Raw genomic sequence first — 5000 nt, 5'->3', positions numbered from 1 at the left:
GTTTGAAGTGTTCTTCGCCACATTTTGAATCACAGTTGTTACAACAACAAAAAAAAGTTTTGGGATTGTTGTTTTTTTTTAAGTGTTTTTGGCTTTTCGCCTTTAACAAATTGCAAAAGACTGCAAAATATTGTAATCCAGTCGAAGTATAAATAAGATATTAAGCGTAAATATAAGAAGTAAATTCCATTGAGCTTCATTTATTTATTTATCTACACTGAATTATAAACGCAATACTTTTTGTTTTTGCCTCCATTTTTCATGAACTGAACTCAAAGATCTGAGACTTTTTCTATGTACACAGAAGGCTTATTTCTCTAAAATACTGTTCACAAATCTGTCTAAATCTGTGTTAGTGAGCACTTCCCCTTTGCCGAGATAACCCATCCACCTCACAGGTGTTGATCAGACAGCTTCATTACTGCACAGGTGGGCCTTAGGCTGGCCACAATAAAAGGTGAAGGGGGCAGTCAGTATCTGGTTAGTGTTAGGGTTCATCCCTCTCTCTCTCTCTCTCTCTCTCTCTCTCTCTCTCTCTCTCTCTCTCTCTCTCTCTCTCTCTCTCTCTCTCTCTCTCTCTCTACCTGACTGCAGTTCGTCACCCTAACTGACTTGAGTGGGCGAATGCTCTCATTTGATGGCGTCTGACACCTTGGAGAAGTGTTCTCTTTACAGATGATACCTAACCCTACCCATAACATCAGATACTAATGTTGGTATATACCATGTTGGAGTTTTTATCTTTTTCTAATCCTGCCTCTGGTGTTTTCTCACTGTCGAATGATGAGATTTATAATGATTTCCTAAGCTCCTGTTTTTATTTATAGTGAATGCCGAGTTTTATTAGTGACAAGAAGCACTTTGTTACAATAGGCTATTTCAAATTCATCTGTATTTTCACCTGTGTATATATAAATATATGCCCCCCACCAGAAAATACAAGAACAGGATTGTCCCTGCCATTATAAGGTTTAGGTGCAGCACCCGAGCCAAATGAATTTCACCAAGAGACTTTCCTCAGATCTAATGACTGTGGATGGACTTCTGTTGCAAGTTTTGTCTTTAATAAGTTTCTGAGAATTATGTATTATATGTTCTAGCTTTTCTAAAGTTTAAGACACAGATATGGTAATAATAACTGTGATGTATGTGCCGTTGAGCATTGAGTACCCGTTCCACTAGTTGGTGCTGTGCCAGCACTGTTACTGTGATTATCTGTATGTAGTAAGTTGAACAAGTACGTTAGTATAAAGACAGTCGCTCCTACTGCCACTCCATGTCTGTGTTGTCTCTACTAGGAAGGTTAACTGAAGTGAACCCATGACAGAGAAGTAATGGTCCAAAATAATGGCAGAACAGGACGCAAAACTACCACAAAGGGACACAAAGTGACACCAAATTACCACAGAGGACCAAAAAAAACATAGAAACCCTAAATGACCAAAAAGAGACACAACATGACTACTTAGAGATGCAAAATCCCACAAAGAAATGCAAAATGTTTTGGGAAATTTCATTTATATTATACAAAAAATATCACGTTTTCCTGAAGAAGGATGTCTAATAACCCACCCCCCCGCCAAAATTCTTTGCACCTAAGTCTTCCACAAAAAAACAGGAAAAACACTGAAGAAGTGTCTATAGTGTTGCCGTTATTATTCTCTTCTTTTTCCTGTTTTATTCGTTATTTTTTGTGTATTTGTTGTGACAAGGGATTTTCCCCAATGCGGGATCAATAAAGTCTATCTTATCTGAGTTGCTGTTCTAGGTGATGCTCCGCTCAGACTGTAGGACAGAAGGGAGAACTTCTTCTTTTTTGTCTGTTCTGTTGTTGTTATCAGACGGATCAATTGAAAAATGTATTAGTTTGGAGTTGGGCCATGTTGGTGCCCGGCAGCCACACAGGGCCAACAAAGGCTGATTGAAAGAGCACTCAGTGTTGCAGGATCGGAGAGGGAATGGATTGCAGGAGACGCATTGTTGCCTCTCCATTGCCCCTTCATTTGACTCTCCGAGTGCTTCTTGGCGGAGGGTTCGCAGGTGGCCAGGCAGCTCTTTCATGCAATGCATTTGCATTTGAAAAGCTAATGCAAGTTTTGCTGGTAATTGAGAGAATAAACAGAGGAACGGCTTCTTCTCGGCTTGTCCTATGTTTACCTGTGACAAACACACGGCTCGGTTGTACCTCTGAGCCCCCCCCCCCACCCTGTCATCTATTTGCTGACTTGGGCTGGAAGAGAAGTGTTTAAGCTGCCTGGAGGGTGAGATTTACACAGGCTGTAATTCAAATCTGGGAACCCGCAATGCTACTATTGCTATGCTACATTATTTACAATTCCTAATCTCTGATTGTGATGTTGTCATGGTGTCTGCCATGGAAGTAGAAGCGTTCAACAAATTCATGAATGCCTTTTGTTTTGTCCCAGTTGGAGGCTGGGTTGTCTGATTTGTCCCATTTCAAAGACGGCTTCAAACGCAGCCAAGAAGAACAGCCCTGAATTGGTAGGATTCGACCGGTGCATCTTTGCAGCCTTCAGCGTGTCACAATCAATTCTGGGTCAGTCAGTTTGTTGAAGCCACTAGCCGCTGGCTTTAACCAGTGCCTGTCCAGACGGTCTCAGAGCTTGCAGCCCCTGGCAAAGAGTCAAAAAAAGTCTTTCCTAGTCATTGTGTTTTTACAGAAGCAGATTACTTCATTTCTCCACGCTTCTTCTGTGATTCCACCAGGATACCACCACGCTTTCAGGCCACTAGTACCTGGAACCGGCATCAGTAAACACGTCAAGAAAATCAAAGGTTGACTATTAAGCGCAAGAGTAACTTAGTTTAGTTTTTTTGTTGTCCAGCGGGGTTTATTCTTAAAAATGGTGTGCAGCTCGATTATCTGAGCTACTACAAGTATCGAATCGAGACTTGGATAGGGGAGGGGGGGGACATCCCTTACTTGTACTTGTACCTGTAAAAGCACCAAAACAGATCTTATGCAAAGCGTAGGCCTGTATCAATTATTAAATAATTGTCAAATAACAACAAAGAGGCGTGGTGTACTTTATAGGCTGTGTACTTGTGTTATCACATTCTCTCACATGACAGTGATATGAACAAAAGATGTATCCCGGGACTCAACTTTATTTAGTTTTGGAAATGTCATACATAAATCCATATATTTCCAATTTGACTGACAGAATTATTTCTGAGACAAGTACACACACAAAGCATAATTATCATAAATAACATAAATAATTATCAATAGCTGTCGAGCTAACAGAGTGGTGACAGTGGAGGCAATGCTGGGTTCAGCTTTGTTCCATTTAATTAGAAATACCTTCCAGCTGAACTGAATGAAAAAGGGGCGTGTGGGAGAGAGAGAGAGTGAGAGAGTGTGTAATGGAAGAAATGGTGGGAGGGGGAAAATGAGAAAAGACAGAGGAAAAGAGGAAAGAAATGGGACAAGTGGAATCCAAAACTGACAAACAGGATGATGAGCTAGAAGGACCGGACAAGGGAGAGGATTGTAAAAAGATGAAAGGCAGTGTGTGAAGGAATGGCAAAGAGGAGGAGAAGAGAGGGTAGAAGAGAGGTAAGGAGGCACACCTGAGTGTTGAGAGGCCTCGGTCCCGGTAGGAGCGCTGCTGAATAATTCATGGCTGCTCGTCTGGCTGTGCTGGCCGCAGCGCTCACTGCAAAGAACAAGAACAAAGACTCGTGAACAGAAAGGAAGCTGCAAACTGTGTGGCTGTGTGAAGGGTTTGGAGACGAGTCTAATTCCTGATAGTCAGTGAGATGAAGATCGATGGAGGCAGCTGAAGGAAGTCACACCAAATGTGTATAATATGAGTAATATCGCTTTAGTAGTATTTTCTTACATACGGCAGAGTATTGTTCAAACGTTTCAATACCAATACTGTGATTTAAGGATACCGGTTCCTAAACGACACTTTTTTTGGTACCAATTTTTATAAAATCTATTTTAACAAAAAAAAAGAACATACAACATAACCGGCCCAGGGTGGAAAATATCAATCTGCTAGAACCTACAACATTAATGTTTTATTGTGCACTGTCCCGGTCGTTGCTCTGATTGGTTGCAGGTCTATCCAACTGAGTGCAGCGCCATTTTCTCTCCCGGTCTGGTTGAAACACGCCCCCGTAACCACAGCCCAGTGGAGACGCATTGGTTCTGACTAGAGTCTGATCTGACCACGTCAGGCTAAGGAAACCCAAACTTTCCCAGAACTTCCAGTGCACTTAAAGGTGGTTGCACCTTCATTTTCCAGACATTTATTCACCTTCTTTATGAGCATTTTTTTTATCCTGAATGGCTTTTCTTTTCTGTTCCTGACAACTTTTCTTAGGTTTCCTTCTTTTTCTCATCCAGCTACCAAAGTTATTTGCAGTTCTGTACTGGACAACGGTGCATATTGTGGCTGTTAGAAGATTGCTCTTACAAGTAAAGGAACCCGAAATGTTGCTTTGTCGTATTATTCTTTTAAAATACCAGTACTATTGCAGTTATTTCTTTATGAAATAGAAACAAGTTAGAGCTGCCTGTCAAGTGCATAAGTAGAATTTCTAAAATTCAGTTCTTTGTTAGCGTGGGTTACCACTTATGTCCACAGAGAGAAGAGAAGGTGTGTGGAAGGGCGAGGAAGAGATACCGACTGAAGCACATTACTTTTCAGCTATCATGCATCCTTAGTGATTATTAAGTCTAAGATATGAACTAGCCTGTGGGAGGAATCACTGAGACAACGCCGTCCATTTCAGTAACGAGGGACCACAAGAATATCTGGCTGATGTCTGATAGACGTCTGTGCGGAGGATGAACTATTCTGTTGAGAACTTCCAAGTTGGGAAACAAATGTCCACCTCCTTTCTTACAGTTGATTTTTGTCATCAAAGTGTTGGAAATTGAGTTTAGATAACAGTCTGCCGGCCGCCTCTCCCAGGCCCGCTGACATCCACCTGGGGGATAATTCACAATCACGACACGTCCGGGC

At 41.6% G+C, this 5000-nt stretch overlaps 1 protein-coding gene across 3 annotated transcripts in view; it reads left to right on the top strand.

Moving 5' to 3' along the window:
* The window catches only part of sgcd (sarcoglycan, delta (dystrophin-associated glycoprotein)), a 361460-nt gene that overhangs the window by 269151 nt on the left and 87309 nt on the right, over positions 1–5000 (top strand). The gene's annotated exons all lie outside the window — the stretch shown is intronic.

This window comes from Etheostoma spectabile, chromosome 13 (assembly GCF_008692095.1).
Source record: "Etheostoma spectabile isolate EspeVRDwgs_2016 chromosome 13, UIUC_Espe_1.0, whole genome shotgun sequence".
Classification (NCBI taxonomy): domain Eukaryota; kingdom Metazoa; phylum Chordata; class Actinopteri; order Perciformes; family Percidae; genus Etheostoma; species Etheostoma spectabile.
The sequence above is the reverse complement of the archived record's forward strand: the minus strand, read 5'-3'. Positions and strand labels throughout refer to the sequence as shown.